We start from the raw sequence: 19,598 nt of genomic DNA on the forward strand, positions 1-19,598 counted from the left end.
CAGAGACTGTTTGGCTGTGGAGAAACAATTACTTTTAGTGTATTATTATTATTATTTTTTTGGTAAAAGTATATAAATTTTTGTTTTTTCTTATGAAGTTCGTAGTGTTATAAAACTATAAAAGGTGGACTTAGTTATAAAAAATTACATCATTGTTGTATTTTTTTAATTTTTAAGATGATAGGTGAAAAATTATGTAAATATTAAGTGTTCTAAGTACCATGGTAAAAGGACTAATAAACGAGCCGTGATTTATGATAATGCTTTGTTTTATTGTCAAACAAATACTTATCTTTAAAATTAAACTAATTTTAAGTAGCATGTGTAGTTAATTAAGTAAAAAAAATAAGTTTGAAAATCCCGGTGCGTGAGACCGGCGTCACCAACGATGTAAGTCAAATTCACGTCACCACTGGCGGGTTAAGAATGTTAAGGTTTGTTGAAAATAAGTAAGTTACCAGGTTTTCACCCCTTCTGTTGGGAGTTTCACTGCCCCAGAGCGGATGGTGCGCGTTGGTATCCGCAGCGATGATCAGCTCTAGGGAGTTGGACTCACAGTGATGCACCAGGTCCGCCAACTCACCGGGTGGAGGATCTCCATCACCAGGCATGTAGGCGGACGCTAGTACAATTGAACTACAGTTACCCACCAAGTTCTGAACTAACACAGCTGTTAAATCTTTCGTGCAGAACTGGGTGAGTTGTACCGCGTCCACAGAACGGGGCATGTAAATACACGTGCGTGGGTTAAGAATAGAGGTGTTTAAAAACAACTTACCCCCAATGTTGCTGAGACCGCAGATACGGCTTCCCCTGATCCACGGCTCCTGGATCAGGGCGATGGTCCCGGTGTTGACCTCCAGCTGCCTGCGTAGGGTAGCCGCCGCAAGCTGCTTGTGCTGGAGGTTGGTTTGAATGACGGAGAGGTTACTGAGGCGAGCGGAGAACATCACTGTCCACCGACTCCGCATCAGCATCCGACTCTTCGTCATGACCGCCACCGTCGATCCAGGACGATAGAGCCGCGGGGGTCGCAGCAGGCATCGTCTCGGTGGAGGTGCTCGGCAGGGTCGTTGGTGCCTCGACTGGTGCAGCACTCACAGACGTGGGGCTGGAGGTGCACAGCGGTGCTGTTGGTAGCGGGTCCTCACTTTCTTCGGGGGGCTGGCTGCCCAGAACGCCGTTGTTGAAGAACCGGATGTAGATGTTGCCCACTGCAAACGTCATCTGCCGTCCGAGCTCCATGATTCTTGGCACCTCCGATCTGGGGATGCCGAGGTTGAGGAAGGAGTCCTTGCCATTGTGGACCTGGCGGTCGTACAGGGTCCAGTCCCCCACGTTGTACATCCTGTTTTGCCTGATCAGGGTTCTTTGGATGCTCAGCGGCTCGTCAGTGCAGGTGTCAGGAACCAGCAGTCCAGCTCTCACCTTGGGCACTAGCTCCGACTGCCCGATGACCGCGAGCTTGGTGTTAGGCACAGGCGATGGCATCACCTCGACCGTTTTCTTCAGCCACGCGAGGGTCTCGTCGTCTTCACACCACATCTTCAAGGCCCCGTGGCTGAGGTGTGGTTTTCCCTTGAAGAGAGGGCAGAAGGGTGTTTCAGTCAGCGGGACGTCCAGCTGCTGAATTATGATCTTCTGCACGGCCACCTTCAGGTCGTTGGCCTGGTCCTCGGTGAGGCTGCGCGCCGGCACGGTGACGAGGGCGACATGCAGGTGTGTCCGCGCGACATTGGCGTAGGTTGGGGCCTGACCTGCTGCAGGAGCAACTTTTGCGCGCTTGGCGCCACCCCTCGGAGAGATTGTCTCGTCAGGGCGGACCCGCTTAGCCGAGGTTAGTTCGGCATCAGCAGGCCTGCGCTCACCAGTGGACTGAAGCCCACCGGCCGGCGCCGCGACGGTGGCAGCATAGCTGCTCCTTTTACCCCTGCTACCCCTGGGAGTGGGGCGTCGAGGTCCAGCGGTGTTGGTGGTGGTCGCCGGGACGGTGGTGGTCGCCGGGACGGTGGTGGTCGCCGGGACAGTGGGTGCCGCGCGCGTAATCGCAGCGCTACTCCCCTTGTCCTTGGGGGCCTCGACTGTGGAGGCGGCCGGCACTGAGGCGGCACTGGGTAACGCGTGCGCTGAGGCTACACTGACACCCGAACCGGCCACTGCACCAGTCGTCCCCACAGTCGATTCCCTCTTGCGACGGTTTCTGTTAGCGCGCTTATTGGCGCGATGTTTTTTGTTGCCGACTTTCCTAGGCGCAACGGTCTGCCATGTCCCCTCGAACTGAAGCTGCTGCTGCTGCGGCATGGCTTCGGCGAGCTCCGACAAGTCTATGGTAGGCGCATCCTTGGCGCCTGGTTTTACGTCCTCCATCCACGCACACGCACAAGCACACAAATGAACACAGCTCGCAATGTTATTCGCAATTGCACGTCGCGGAGAGTTAGGTGATCTGCCGTTACATCATTGAAGTTGTTATTATTTGTTTACAAAACAAAACTCTGCGTTCCAAAATCAACTAACGTACTAAGTATGCGTTATTACTCTGAAGTCGTGACAAGCACACAGAATACACTTTCAACGCAACTCGGGTCCTGACCACCCCAATAGTTAAAATTGGAACGCAGCGTCAATATTGTAATTATTGCGGGTATGTCTAAAACTTTCGGCGAGTTGCTCGAAAATTTTCGACGATGATTTATGAGAAATCCGTGGTTATGCACTGAAATAACAATTGCACTATGCACTTGTATGGTCACAAACACAATGCGCTATCACTCAGCACGTTTATACTATTTTTGGTGTAAAAACTGAATATTGTTCCGGAGCGTAACGGCGCACCGATGACGGTTTTTTTTTTTTTTTTTTTTTTTTTTTTTTTTTTTTGACATTTACAACAAGCGTTAATTATTTGTTTGTATTCCATTCGTTATCTCCACTGTACTCCCATACTCTTATTCTAGAATCAATGAGTGAATGTACCCGAAGATAATACATAAGTAGTCAATAATAATATAAATATCTTATTTATTAGAATCTGCCTTTATCGGATGTTTTATCGACATAAAAAGTGATCGTTAAGTACATTTATGGCGGATTACTTTCTTATCGGGTATTTGATAACTTTACCCTACATAAATTAATGCTGAACATAAAAAATAGGCAAGTACCTACCTGTTGTTTGAATCACATGCGTGACATTTCTTTTATACTTAATCCCTATTCTTCCAACACGTTCTTGTCCATGCTGATCTGCATAATAAATTATCCTGATCAGTTGGGAACATAAGCACTTGTTTGCTCCAGTGGCGTCGCATTGAGTTTGGCAAGCTGCCACACTTCTCATTCTCTATTCTACTATTAAACTACCAAACAATGGAGTGCCGTCTACATTTGTAAATTTAATGGTTTTTTTATCTTTTTTACTACAACTAGTATTTGTAATGGCTACCAATTTCGTTTGTTATTGTTGTATTTTATTCTTATGTTACTAACTTAAACCAACCATCAACTGTGTGTTTCTACTAACTATCTCTTTGAATTTTATTTTCGTATAACGAATAAATGAATTTAAATTATTGTACACCAGCTGTTCCCGCGAGCTTAAAAAGATTTCCCGTGGGAATTCCGGGATAAAAAGTAGCCTACGTTCTTTCTCAGGGTCTAGACCGTATGTATACCAAATTTCATTCAAATCCGTTCAGTAGTTTTGGCGTGAAAGAGTAACAGACAGACAGACAGACAGACACAGTTACTTTCGCATGCATCATATTAGTTAGGCTATTTGAGTAGCAGACTCGAGTTCTGAGCAGTCCGCGTTCTAAGCGATGCAGCCTCTTAATTAGCAGTTTTGTTCCGAATATTATGTAGCATGGTCACTGCCTCGGGGCTACAGCGCAGCACTTACAAGAGACGGCTCGAGAACTTCAGCGTTTCCTGCTTTGACGACTTGTTTACATTTTAAAGCAGTTTTGTTGTTTCGATTGTTCGAAGACTGAGGTGCATGATGTGAGTAGTTGGAGGGTTACTCTATACTGAGGAAAAACTAATGAACGAGAGTTGTCAATGGATAACGAGATAGAGTCATTTAGTTTTTGGTCCTCGAGAGACGCATCAGCTTTCCTATTCCTTATACATATATGTACCTACGTGTGCCCCCCCCTGAACAGTCAGCGACTTACGCTGATCTGAATGGCCAATCAATAACTAACCCTAGTAGAGGTAGTAAGAAGATAGTCGTTTTTGTTTAATCTTGCGTTCCTTAATTGCTGGCTTGGGGTCGGATGGCCGTGTGTGAGATGTCCCCACATATTTATTTATTTAATTTTATTGCAAGCTCACGCAACCCTTCATACTACTACCTACTTAATTATGTTTCAAACATGTGACGAATTCACTTTATTGGAGTTTTTACAAAATGCGACTTTACCTTGTGTCGAGTGTACTTACCTGAGAGGGTTGCCAGTAACTATTAACCCAATCTGAAGGTACTCGGAGGTACCCTCAGGGTACAATCTGTGATAATGTGCCAATCGAAGATTCAATTTAGAACGTAGCGTACTACAACCCGCATAGCTAGGTACAGGATGTTTCTAAAGTGGTACTCATGACGACCGAATGGCGTAGTGGTTAGTGACCTGACTACTGAGCCGATGGTCCCGGGTTCGATTCCCGGCTGGGGCAGATATTTGTTTAAACAGATATTTGTTCTCGGGTCTTCGATGTGCCCGTATAATGGCAATAGGCCCGCCCCCTATTACATTGGGACTAACATTACACTCTGGCGGAAAGTGGGTGCAGCAATGCACCTCTGCCTACCCCGCAAGGGAGTACATTAGTACAAGGCGTGGGTGCGTATTTTTGTTTTGTTTTTTTGGTACTCATAAGAAGCCGACAGCGACAGGGGTGATTCTTAACAACTTTGGACTTAGACTTTGGAAAATGCAGAAACTTTCTTTAGGTTTTGTACTATTTTTCGGCATTCTATTCTACCTTTGTAACTTCCTGCATGATATCTATTCGGAACTATCACATTACATTATGCAAATTCTCGCAAAGATGTCCCGAGCTTTAAATGTTTTCGAATTTTATCCACGAATTTCTTCGTCAATATGCCAAGATAATAATTTCGTAAGAAAATCAATTTCAAGCATCCATAAAATTCCTTGAGACCGAATATAAAGATAAGTGGAAAAGTGGCACTCTCTTTAAGCAGATTTAAATCTCAGATGCAGATTCCATGTCGGATCGAATAGAACGTGTAGCGGAGAGAATTCAATAAGCGGTGGCGATATCGAATTAAATTATCTATGAACAAGTAATATGTAAACTGAATTACTGCCGGCAAACAAAATTACACAAGTTAATACACAAACCAGAGCTCCGAGAATATTTGGGCTTTTCGCCGGATAATCGGCTTTGCGCTGCTTATCTCAAGGGCTTTTATCCCGTATATTACTTTCTTCTGTAGCGGCGAAGGTGTTGGCAGCTATTAGCATTTGCGTGTGTTTTGTTTGAGACAGTTATTATTCTCTTTGAGGTCTGTTATTGTTTTATTATCTTAATCTTCTGGAAGTACAAAAATATTATGCTTTAGTTCATTGTACCTCTACTTATATACTACCTCTAGCTTTGTTGTCAACTTGTTTCATCTTTATAGGGTTTTTCGTCGCAGTTCAGCAGGATTATGCCAAACCTCAACCTGTCTCAGACAACATTAGAAGAACGAATGATGGTTTGGTAATATATAATGTTTGTTCTAAGGAACAAAACCGTCCTACGTGTGTAATGTGGCTGTAAGTGCTTGTAAACTTTTACATTTTACATAATGGCAGATCATTAGGTACACATTTTAATGGAAGTATGCGATGGCACCTGCTCCGTCAGTGATTTATGACATAAACAATGTGGCAGGTTCCTGCGTCGTTGTGGAAAAGTTTTCCGGAAAGCGAGGTAATAATTATGGATGTTTGAAACTTTCAATTTCTTGACTTATGGCCTTATGTTGTAGATGTTACTGAAAGGTGTATTGCTTTGATTTTACCAGATTTTTACTACTTACTTACTTATTTTGTGAAATGTTACGGATTGACTTATTTGGAAACCCTGTACAATACCTACCGTACATCATCATCATCATCAGCCTATAGCAGTCCACTGCTGGACGTAGGCATCTCCCAAATCACGCCACTGGATGCGATCTTTAGCTTTCCGTACAGTTATGTAAATTAGTTGTTTACTGTTTTACAAAATTGGGATGGAAATATACTATGACAGGTATTCATAAACACTTTCCAGCTCTTTTATACGAAACAACTAGACTATAATTCTACAATAACTAAAACAATAAATGAAAATATGTAACGAATGAAAAGCGTAACTACAGCCATACAGCTTTGAATCTTGCCTCAAAACATGTTGGTGTTCCAGAAATTTTATACACAAACAATATAGAAAACAAACCAACTGACCGCCGACTAAAGAGCATCTGCTGCTCCGTAGTTATTAAAAATAATATTTTCCGTACCATCTGTCCCTTGTAGGTACATACCCCGGGGCCGAACAACTTCTACGTAAGCATAAAGGGAAGTTTTGTTCCACTCAAATATCAACAAGTAATCGTTACTGTTGCCAAAAGATGTAAGAAAATACTCGGAGGAAAACCAGAAAAGTGCGACTCGGATTCTTAAATGAAGAGTATCATTACACCAGAATTCCAATAATTTTTTTTAATACGCTATTAAAAGTACCTACCTATTTTAAATAATATTGAAATTCATATATACCTATAGGTATTGAATTTGATCAGACTGCGACGGATAATAACTAATTTATCTGACTAACTAATCCTTTCACCAAGGTCATAAACCCTAGACTAGCTCTAGTTTTTGTCACCGACACACTAGAACAATAATTAGGAGTCTAAATGACGAATTACAAACATTTCGAAACAGCTCCCCTAGAACCATTCGCATACGGAACCTTAGCAAGTAATTTGAAAAAGAAATACCTAATACGTATCGATAAAGCTAACAAAATCGGAAATTATATTCTGGTCATGAGTTCTGTTCCCGACCGGTGATATTAACCTTTTTTTTATTCATGCAGAGCCTTCGATTGTGCGGTAATAATAAAATAAGTTTTGAAAATGTAGAGAGTTTTCAGAGACGCAGGCGAGGTGCGTGATGTGGTTACTGAAACAAATAAAAGTTGGCGACTTTTACGCGTATTCTAAAACGAATGTTGAGCACAGGCAGGGTAGACATATCATCTAAAAACAGTTGCTGTTTCTAACAATTTTGAAAACTATCACCAATTTTAAAATGTCGAAAACCTAAGGCTGATTATAATTATAAAAAAAGAAATCTTAACCCAGAGATAACTACATATTATGTAGGCGGAAGGGTAGTGACACCCATTGAAATTGAAACACACAACGACCTAACCAATAAGTTTTGTATAAGTAATTCTGAGTTACCCAATAATCCTGAACTTTAAAAACATTATAGTCATCATCAATTCAGCAATTTTTTTAACCTAGGTAAGTACATCAAGTTTTCCGGCAATTATGTTTTTTCGGCTGCCGTATTTTCCATCAAAGTGAATAATTTATGAAACATCAAAACTTCTTATTAGAGCAAGTATTGTTTTAATACAAACTTTGCCTTTGTGTTTTTTCCCAGAATAATGTTTCAACATGAAAATAAGAGGAAAATATTTTTTTACCAAATGCGTATTTGATTTTGAGGTCACATTGTTAATAGCTTTTTCATGAAGCTTTAAGCTTTTATAACTTATTGTCCACAGCCTATATATTACAATAAAGCACAATTTATAGTCTTCACAGGAAATTCATTTTTTCACAGGTGTTATTTATCAAAAACGAAAATACAAAACAACAAAGGGTACGATTTTAGATGTCCTTATTCAGTTTGGCGAGACGATTTTCATAATTGAAAAAGTTTTGACAGTTTCTTTTAATTCCATTATTTCTTACTTATATGACATGACAGGGTTTACCATGGTCTCACGGCAATGACTTAGAAGACATCGACTTTGCCGATGACCTGGGCCCCAAGTCTACTAAACGCATTAGAGTAAAATTGGATGTCGATTGTATGTCGACAGCATGTCGACAGCGAAAAATGACACATTTGGCAGTCTTGTATTTTTTAAGACCATAGTGTCAGCTCGATGGAAGTTGGATGGAAGCCACCATGAAGCCACTCATATTACATTGAACAAAACGCTAGTCCACTGACAAGTGCCACACCGATATCGTCTCTCGGGTGACAATTTGCGTAGTCCACTATTTATTAACGTTTCCGTCAATGGCTTCATTATGGTTTATCTGTCAAAAATCACCTTTGTGAGGCCATTGAGCAGATACACCTAAGATACACGTTTTATTCAGATGTTGTCAACATGAATTGGAATATTCATTTCAATTTGCGGTGGGAAATGCTAATATTAGCAGACAGAGTGGATAGAGGTCGTCGGGAGTTGAAGGAACGGCGTCGAAATCGCGCCTTCATGAGGCGGAATGTCGATCCTTTCCTGAGTTTGCCGGACTCGGAGTTTGTGAAGACATTTCGCCTCAGTAAGGATGTGGTGAAGGAGATTGCCACGGATTTAACTACACTGATAGCCAAAGAACGCAGGCTAGATGGTATATCTGTTATGATTAAAGTTTGGAGCCGTCTATAATTTGGCAAAATATAGCTGTACTGGATGGTAGAAGATCTAATACTTATACATATATGTTTCATATACTCATTGCATTGCATTCTTTTAGCCATGTTTTATAACCGACTTCGAAAAAAGGAGGAGGTTCTCAATTCGCCTGTATCTTTTTTTTTATCCTCAACTAACAGACAAAACCAAAACAAAACCTCAGAAAAAGGAACCCTGTTGGTCAGAGAACAAAACGATAAATTGTTAAAATGTACTCTGTGTTGTTAAAGTTGACATAAGAAATGCAACATATCGACACGACGAGTTTTTTTTTTTTGCCTGTGGTCTTAATTATACAGCCAGTTTAATATATGAAAAATATATTTAAATGCCATAACACGTCAATTATTGAATTTAAAAAACATCGAATAAGATAAAACACTAATACTTTTAAATAAATAGTGTGGAAAATCTTCAAATTAAGCCCAAGTCGAACGATCCGTGTATGGTGGCATTACAATTTTAACAAAACCGGCAACACTGATAATATTCCAAGATGACGTCACGATCACCCAGAAGACACTCTGTGTCAATAGCATTGATATTGTATCGAGACTGGCCGTGAGACGTAGGGACTACCGTTTTTGGGCCAATGACAATGGAGTTGCAATGGAGTCTCTATTGGATATCTTCATTGATATTTTTTGTAACCAATAGCAGACTTGGGGCCCTGTGCTTAGTCTCTACAAAACGTTCTGACCTTCAGTCCAAGACAAACGACCTAGCCATAGAAGCTGCGAAAGAGAGAGAAATTCACCTATCTCGGGGAGTAGTGAACCCAATAGGAGGAACAGAGATGGACATCGAAACCCGCCTAAACAAAGCTAGAGGTGCTTTTGCCCAGTTAAAGCCGGTGTGGAGCTCTAACGTCATGACCCGGCGCACAAAAGTGAGGATTTTCGAGTCTAACGTAAAGTCAGTCTTGCTATACGGTTGCGAAACATGGTTCGTTCGGAAAGACCTATCCAACAAGCTACAGGTATTTATCAACAAGTGCCTAAGGCGAATTTTGCGGATTTACTGGCCACGAACCATTTCGAACGCGGAACTGTGGAGGCTGACTAAGCAGAAACCCATCGAACAGGAAATCCTCACAAGAAAATGGAGGTGGATGGGTCATACTTTCAGAAGACCCGAAGAATTCCCGTCGAAGCAAGTGCTCAGATGGCAACCAACCAGAAAACGTAAACGGGGCCGCCCAAAAACAACCTGGCGACGTTCTGTGGAGAATGAGGCAAAAGTTGTGGGAATGAAGTCTCGCAGCCGCTGCCCAAGATCGAGCCAGATGGAGAAATCTACTCAAGGCCCTTTGTGCCTGCTGAAGGACGTCAGGATGGATGTATGTATGTGTATGTATGTATATGACATGTATACTAAGAAATCATGTTTTAACTTGTAAATTTATTTGTTAATAAGTACTAGACAATTTATTACGTAGTCTCTTCGTTGCTATTTTATTGATTAACCTTAATATTTTATTATCGTTATCAAAGATTTAAACGTGCCATAAACTTTAGTGATAATATTTTATAATATTAAAACGATTCGGGTAATATGACTGCTATATGCAATTGTAAGTATGTTTTAGATTGTTTGCATTTTATTTAATCAATATCTCAGTTGGCTCGTTGGTCTAGGGGTATGATTTTCGCTTAGGGTGCGAGAGGTCCCGGGTTCAAATCCCGGACGAGCCCAAACAATCTTTTTGTTTTCACGTTACATTATAATGATTAGTCACGTTACTTTTATTTCTAATTATGATGTTATCGGAGCTTGGTGTGAACATCTTACATATCAAGGCAATTGAAAATGAAATGAAAATGAAATAAAAATTACCTTCTACTTCTTTTAATAGTTCGTCGTACACGTTTAATCAGGCTTGAAATTGCCGTTTATCAAATATTAATTTGCTATTGAAATTAAAATCCTGTATTACTTATTTTTGTTATTGATAATATGTTTTTGTAAAATTGTAAATCATTTCTTGGTGTACAAATAAAGAATACTCTATCTATCTATCTATCTATGTAAACGCTACGTCTACAGTCTACACAGATATACATACTCATCATTGAGGACATTTGATTCTAAATATAACATAGATGCAAGTTATAGGAAAACTACATTTAAAAAATAAATAAGTAGGTAACAATGTCAACTGAGTTAGTTAACATCGCATCATGGCCAGAATCCGGCTCCACCCGTTCAAACCCGCGGCTCGGTGCAATATAAATCAGCCTAAAATCCTTTCGCCAGATCGTATCTCTGCACTCGTTCCGCCGCTGATTTATTGCAAGTCGGTAACAGTCAATGAATATTCATTTGGATAAATGGAACCTTTTTTCCGAGTTCAACTGTGCAGAAACAAACTTAGTATCTGTCCGGTTACTGCGAATGAAAAAGGTTTCGGTTTAGAATTAGGGGATTAACTTGAAGATAACATGGAGCTTCTGAAAACACCAGCAATGTTCATTAAGTAAGAAATAATATTAATTATACAGTTTCTGCTTAGATAAAGTTAACCTACCTGTTCATGCCTAACCATTGACGATGTATGTTTATGGATAATAGTTTTGTGATAAAAAAAATCATTACTTATATCTAATTTAATCTCGTAACATGCAATAAATGGTGGAATTTAAGCTTTGCGTCTGAACTACTAAGGGATACAGAATCAGACACTCCATCCGTAGCTGTCACATTTTCATGATAGCATTCCTGAAATATGACTGTTGGAAGGTTCACATTTCACATAATCAATAATACGAGAGAAGGTTTCAGCTGGGCGCGGAATGGACATCCCTTCCCATCGTTACTGTAGTGACAGGCGCTTACGACGCCATTTACACAAACTGTGCACGTTACACTGAGTAACTATGCAGACAGCATGTACGTAGGTATATTATTATCAGATAGATAGATAAATAAATTTAATAAAAAAGCAGGAAATGTAATTTTACACTAGAGTGTTGTAATGTAAAGTCAAAACTTCTTCAACTTTCAGATAATTCAGAAAAATAAACCTTGGTAATTAGGTTTGCTTACCCATTCCTTTTTTAACTAGTAACTTTTAGATAGATAACGACATACGGACAGGCAGACTCTATGAATTACCAATAACGTTTCATTTTTACCGGAATCCTAAAAAGGAAAACTCACTAGGTACTTCTTTCTTGTGATAGAATTGACTCTACCGACAGAATGTCAAGGTCAAGAGCGGTCTCTGATTGGCTACTAAAATGCAAATTGTTTTTTTCTAACAACTGCAGTAAAGCTGAAACTCAAAGGTTACCTTTTGCAGATTTCAATCACAAGCAAGGTTATGGTCGCTTGAGCTTTTTATGCATTATGTAATGTAATATATTATTATTATGTGTAGTTCTAAAGGTCATTGTCATAACCACCAAACATTAGTCCATGGTGAAGTTCCCAGCACTAGTGTTCACAGTTTCTTACTTTGTACTCAGTCTAGGAAATTACCAGCGTCAGGCACTCCTAGTATCAAATAGACTAACAGTTTTTCTACTGGGAAAGCAGCCTATAGGTACATAATTACATATAATAGCTGAAAATGTAGCAAAACTCTTTTTAAGTATACCACACAGCAACGTAAACGTAATAAATAAATTCTAAACATTCGTTTATAGGAATGACACCGGAAGCCGTTCTGCCACCGATACGTGTAAATACTTTATTACACGTGCCCCCGTACCCCCGTGCCCCCGTGCCCCCGTGCCCCCCGTGCCCCCGCCGCTGTTGCCATTTCATTTGCGTGTAAACAACATTACCGGGCCAAATTACATGATTAAAAATTCATGAGAGAGGAACAATGACAAGTAGGAAGCAATGTGTGATATTGAGATTTCAGTCTACCAAAAGTATACAATGAGTTGAAGGGAAGCTGAAAAGACAGGCTGGTAGAAAATGCTACTAGCAATAAGTTCGCCTTTGTACAATGTTTTTATGTGCAATAAAGAATTTATAATAATAATAAAAGACAAGTTCTTATACTAGTCATTTTCGGTGACTCTATCGATACTATCATATTTTATAGGCTACACGAACAGTTTTACAAGGAAATACAATAAATTCATGAAAATGCCACAAATATATATTATATATATGTTATATATTATATTCTTAATGTCTTCTTAATTATTTGTTTATAAAATTAATTATAAATGGAAAATATCATAAAAAACGTCGTTGCAGGAAAGCACTAATGTCAGAAATTCAGAAAGATGGTACCTACGTATACTACTATGAATCGGAAATAGTACCTACTGTATATTTATACAAATATTTTATTATTACGTAGTGTACGTAGGTATATTTTCTTACTTATTCGAAAGATCAAAGGTTCTACTTTAAGCTCTTAGCATAAGGAGTATTAGGTGTATATGTTATGCCAACCCCCAGTACATTTACATGTCACAGGCAGTACTTTTTCATTAAACACACATCGCACGTCAAATAAACACCATTTTCTGTCGCAGCTTAAAAAAACCAATAAATTGCTTAACATTCTCAATTCCAACATTAAATACGATCTCGCCGATTTTCTTTAACAAATCACGAATGTCAGCGAAAAATACACTTTTTTTCACTCAATATATCTTGCAACATTCCTTTTCCACATAAAAAGCGGGGACGTTGAAGCAAAATTCGTCAAAATCTAAGGGAATTACTGATCCGACAACCCTGTTATTCACGTCGGGTGGTTCTTATTTCGCGGGGATAAGGTGTGTTTTTGATAGCGTGGTGTCGGCGATCAGGGTTGTCGAAGGTGTACGGGTAACGTGGATGGATTGGAACGAAATTATCGACAAGATTGCGACAAGATCCGAGCCGGGGAGAGTCCAGCGGGGGCGCTTCCGGTATTTATTACAAACAATTCAAACATCATATTTTCAAACATGAAAATATAATTTTGTGGACCATAATAATAATGTTAAAGATAGTACATCAAAATATATTTGTATTAGAAACAGTTTATGTCATAAGACATAATCAGTAAGCATCATCAACCTGTTGTTTTTTCGTATTCAGCGGTACTATGCCACGACATAATGTAATAACTACTACTAACTATGATCACAATCCATACATAACTGATGACTAATTTTCACTGGCACACAGAGGCACTGAAATTTATATTTTAGTTTCAAATAGGTAAGGTACATATTTTGTATTCTCAAGACGGTACTTAGAACTTTACCAATTAAGCATAATATGAGCTTACTTATGAAGTTGTTAAAACACAGTTAAATTGATATAACAACCTAAGTACGGCGATAACTTTGTGTCATAAACCCACTTGAATGTTGTGGGTATGCCTTTGCGCCAAAACCCTTTATTATAATATAACTGAGACTATTATTTGAAAATTCACCACCACAAAGGCGACTATTTCACAACCCATAAAACTTGACACATTCTAATCTTAACTTTATCGCCGACCGCCCATCATTACAAAATTCCTCCCAAAACTGACCGTCGTAAACCGGAATACCGGAAGGACCTCCGGCGCGGCCTCGCAATAATAACAATAAAATAGGACATAATTCAGAAGGCTTTTCCTTTTAATGCAATTCCAAGAGAGAAGCCGCTAGTAACCCGAGCACGTCCAGTCGTACACAGTGAATCACTGGCCCAGTCATAAAACTAACTTGGACACGCGGCCGGCCCGAGAATTGTGAATGTGTTACGAATGTTACGAATGTGTTACTGTGGAATTATGTGACGGCGGCGGCGGACTTGCGTTAGCGGAATTGAGACGTTCGATTTTAAACCCTTTTTTTGTTAAACACATTTATTTACAAAAGTACCTACAATACAATTTAGAGACACATAGATTTTCCAAACCATGCGGTTGGTTGGCAGAAAATCCCCACGTTTACAATATTATGTAGTTTACATTGCATGGGGCAAGTATGTGATACACAAATGAACAATATAAGAAGGTACAGATCAATCATAATCAGTTTGATAAGGTAGAAGATAGGATAGATCTGATGTATTATTGTATAGAGCAGGGATTTACGTTTAAACTTAAGCGTCCACCGGTATCGTATCTATCGTGGGAAACTAAATTTCATAAATGTATGGAGAAACGGCGTCGGCAATGCCGATGAACAGACTGACTTGTGTCCATTTCTATACAAAGAATACTGAATTCGATGCGTCTGTTGTGTAAGATTCCGAGAGGTGGACGCTTACCTTAAATAAGACTAACGTGGTCACTATAGAGCTCGAATAGAATCATTATAATGACACTGCATCATATGATCTACTAAAGTCACTAAACTCATCATCAGAAAATGGGTAAATGGGTGAATGATTGTTTATTTTTCGTATCCTCAACGTACTTACGAAACTCAAAATGAAAAATTTCACTCAGACAAACAAAAATTACGCTACTATTTGCAGTTTAATCAAAAAGTATTCTACATGTAGAAAGACCTGCAAAATTGCCCGATCTAAATTTTACGACAAACGAAATAAGTCGAAAAGGGTGAAATTTAGCGAGCGAAGTCCACTAAATACAGTCGGGCGCAGAAGCGACATCCGAGTGACAATGAGGCAGTACAGACGCGGACAAAAGGCCTTAACAAAGCGAATTTTACATGAGCTTCGTTGCACTGTTGTTGTACAGTTTTCACCTCACCTTCCCGAATGAGTTTCTGGAATACCTGTTGTATCTGTATATTTTTTCAGCTGAACGGTTTTTAAAATTGTTCTTTTTTTCTAAACGAGTAGGTACTTGAAGATTGAATATTTTGTCATATTTAACTCGGCATCTTACACAACAGACGGATCGCATTCAGTTTTTTTTGTATAGAAATTGTCATTTTTTAAAAGGAAATAAACGTTCAAATTTCACTTTTTAAATATATAAGTAGGTCTAGGTACTTTGGAGCTACCATAGATCTGGCTATGGCTATATTATTATTCCAATATATTTAGTTACATTAGTAGCATACTACATGGACATCAATAGGTATTTAGTCATTATTCAGGAATTTCCAAAAGTCATAGATCATAGTCATATTATAATTCGTAGTTCAGAATGGCCGAGTTACCCAGTTTGAGCTTACACTACTTATGTCATAACTTTTTATGCTTCTAGTTATAAATCTTAGCAAAACTTTGGAATCCTTGAGTTGCAAGTAGCTTGAGTAATTAGTGTAACAACACTCTGGAAGGAAACTTACATCTAGGACTTTTCATTCAACAAACTAAGTTATTAAAACACATACACGAATTACAAGAAGTAATTAAAATGCAATTTTGTTAGACCAACTCTAGTGTCAACTACTGTTCAATATTTTTTCCAACTAACACAATATTATGTACATATTTGTTAGTATTTAAGTTTTGTAAGTTTCTTTTATGTGTGTGTGTACAAATAAAGAATATTCTATCTATCTTTCTATTATGATTTCCTTCGGCCAATATTGAAAGTCATTTAATATGAAAATAATCGGTAGTTTGCACTTTATCCATCGAGTAATTGTAATGATCGTTGTAAGATATTATCTGTCACTGATAAGAAGATCGCTTGGTATGCTTTTAGACCCCCGCAGACTGCAGACTTTTAGACTTGTAGACCGATAGTTTGGTCGGGCTCTTAATCAGTATGGAGATGTATGGTAGTGCGCACATTCAACAATTATGTATCGGCCGATACTCCATACTGATTAAGAGCCCGACTAAACTATCGGCCGACTAAAAGTCTGCAGTCTGCGGGGGGTCTTACTGTGTTTTTTAATTGTTATGTTTTTATAATTATGTTTCTGTGTACAATAAAGTGTTTAAATAAATAGATCGGTAAGTAATCTCTCCCGTTACATTTCACAAAGAAATATTCTACAGCAGAATTTATTTCCCCTAAAACTACATGCACAACGGTTCTTCTCGCTGGTACTTTCTTGGTTTGAATATTTTAAATGGAAACTTTAAAATTAAATGTTTGTAATTTCGTTGCTCCATCTTATTCCTGATGAAAACCCGAGTGAGATGATATTACTTACATAATGCAATCTAAGTGCATTTCTACAATCTTGTATCTGGTGATATTGCATTTTTCCTGAAATGAGAATTTTGAGAATGTCACCTTCATCTGAGAATCATAAACTTTTAAGTATTTTCTTTTAACAGAGCTAAAATATATTTTTAAATACACAGAATGTAAAAGTGGTATAGCAAGTGAAAATATTGACTGACCAAGAAAGATTCACTGGAGAACCTAAGAAAACGCAGCAAAAGTTGCTCAGAATGATTGCCTTAGTCATTCCATTTAGACTTTCTCTACTTATCCTTTTTAAATGAATTTATTTATTATAATCATTGGTGCTGGTTCAAAAACATTAGTTATTAGTCAGTTGGATAGGCATACCAAAATGAGGTAGTTAGGTATAGTATGCATCCACTTATCCATTTCGCGCTACATGGGCACAAGACATAGAATGATGTAGACACCCGAACTTACAATAAACATAACTTATAATAGTAGAAAATCCGACGAATCCCGTGTACCTTTTCTCTTCATGTAATAAACCAACTCAATAGCCAAAAATCCACAGCATACCTCACTCAAACACTGAGATAATTACTCCTCGCGATAAAAAATGCGCCTAAGAAAAGACTGTCAAGGAAATATCTTCAGAAGTTTGAGAAGCGCAGCCTGGGACCAGGGGGTCACTCTATATTACGAAAAACTATGTTTTGGAGCGCTGTTGCGCGGGCAACGACTCTATCTCGTTGTATTAAACGTGCCGGTTGCACGAAAGCTCTCGTCCGTTCGTTTTTCGTCAGTATAGAGTGACCCTCCTGGGCCTGGGGAGAAATAAAAAGGGGTTGGAAGTGCAGGCCCACATTAAGGAAATGAGAACGCCCGCGATTTCTGTAATGACATCGTCTCGCGCATCTGATCATCTCACGCCGTCGACGCGCGTAATGCGCTAAGAAATATGTGCGAGATACGTCGTGGCGCTGTGATTATGGTGTCATTTACTCGTATATCAGAGCTGAGGTAAAATATGTTTTCCACTTCTGAGGTGTGATAATTATGAATCTTGAGAGGCATCGTGGTATTTTGAACTGCATAAAATTTTTATGCTTGTTTGTAACGAGACACCCTAAATTTGATATTGTTTCAAAACATGGCACATTGATTTATCCATTCCAGACTAAAATACAAGAAACACAAAGACACACACATGAAAATGTAATATCCATATTTTTAGCTCATGCGTGAACAAAGTGCCTCCGATCATAAATAAGATACTATTGTTAGAGCAAACGTTATCTAGTTATTAATTAACAAACTTCCCAAGGTCTTGAAGCCTCTGTAAGGACTCTTACACATGGATGTGTATACATACGTTACGTTTGCTGTAATATAATACTATCATTTATAGAAACACGCCATTCATTACATTCAATAACTTATCAACTAAAATAATAATTGCAATGAATCTGATAGAATATATATATATATAGAATTTCAATTAGCTCTGACGAGGATAAGTCGCTCTTTTTAATTCAATAATCTCAATAAGGCAAAAACTACCGCATAGCAGTCCAAAATAAAGTCATAAAATTTTTGAGTCCCTCGATAAGATAATAGGTAGGTAATATGAAAAATTGCCAATCGATAGCCTAGGTATTTCACAAGCACACAGAAACACCAAATTACTCCTAAACATGGAAAGACTAGCTTAATGACACCGTCTGCAATATTGAAATTTTAAGAGGGTTTTTTTTTTAAACGAAAATATTTTTTATTTCCTATTTTGAATTAACATTTTTTAAGTGGAAATTTTCATTGCTTCTGAGTGTATAATAATAAAACATCGTTGCTTGTGATATCGTGACCTTGTGTGTGAGCCCTACGAGCCCTAAGCCGTCGGCGGCGGGGCTCCTCCACTGTGACGTGCGGAGCGGAGTGATGTATGAGGCGGAGACGGCTTATTGTGCCGGCTTATCGTGTGTGAAGCACTGCTTTTTATTTACTGTGTTTGTGGAGGGTTACACTGTTAGAATGACGATGGGTACTCTTTCTGTCGTACTCAGATACGTCATTCAGTAAAAAAAATAAGCAAGGTTTTTATTTACACTGACAGGCAATGAAAAAGATCCATTGAGAAAATCACCAAATTACTCCTAAACGAAAATAACTAACTTAATGACGCCTTCTGCAATATTTAAGTACATGGTACGGAGCGTCAGAATATTACCAACTAAAAACGTAGTTAGGTACTTTGGACAAATTTTAAAATTGGGGCCATTTGGTGTCGCATTTTGTAAGTGGAACTGTTTCTTTGCACGTGAGTGTATTATTCTCTAGAGAGTAAGTACAGCAGTTAGCTTATCAATATATTTTTTTAATTATATTTTTTATAATAGATATCTTAGTGATGCTTTTGACTATACTAGCTATTTGTTCCTCATTACTGCCTGGTCTTATCAGGCTCCTATCAGAGGAACCTTCGGAGGGTCCGGGTCTAACTACAACATCGTATATTAAAACTATACGTGCCGCTATCTTCCCTGTTGTTCTAACTGTTATCATCAATATTACATCTCAAACTAATTAATACTATAGTAGGTATGTTCCTTATAGGTTGCCAGTGTCATATTTTAACGATAGTAATTTTGTCGTTGTAAAAGTTTCAACATTGCACTTGCTTGATTTTAAATTTCAATATAGGTAAATTATCCTTTATCCCTAAAACTCTTGCAATTCTACAGGATACATTCAATAACTAAACGATCTATATTTTAAGGAACCAACGGAAACTCTTCGGTGCTGGACAACACACACCGTTATCACTTGTATGCATGTTATGTGTAATATTAAGTATCTA

The 19,598-nt window shown here is 38.7% G+C and overlaps 1 protein-coding gene and 1 non-coding gene across 2 annotated transcripts in view; both read left to right on the forward strand.

The window, feature by feature from the left end:
- Positions 1 to 19,598, forward strand: part of LOC105380852 (dopamine D2-like receptor) — a 164,492-nt gene that overhangs the window by 57,321 nt on the left and 87,573 nt on the right. The window lies entirely within an intron of this gene.
- Positions 10,350 to 10,421, forward strand: Trnap-agg. The gene has a single exon. It is a non-coding gene; the product is annotated as a tRNA-Pro (tRNA).

Source organism: Plutella xylostella, chromosome 18 (genome assembly GCF_932276165.1).
Source record: "Plutella xylostella chromosome 18, ilPluXylo3.1, whole genome shotgun sequence".
In the NCBI taxonomy this organism is placed as follows: domain Eukaryota; kingdom Metazoa; phylum Arthropoda; class Insecta; order Lepidoptera; family Plutellidae; genus Plutella; species Plutella xylostella.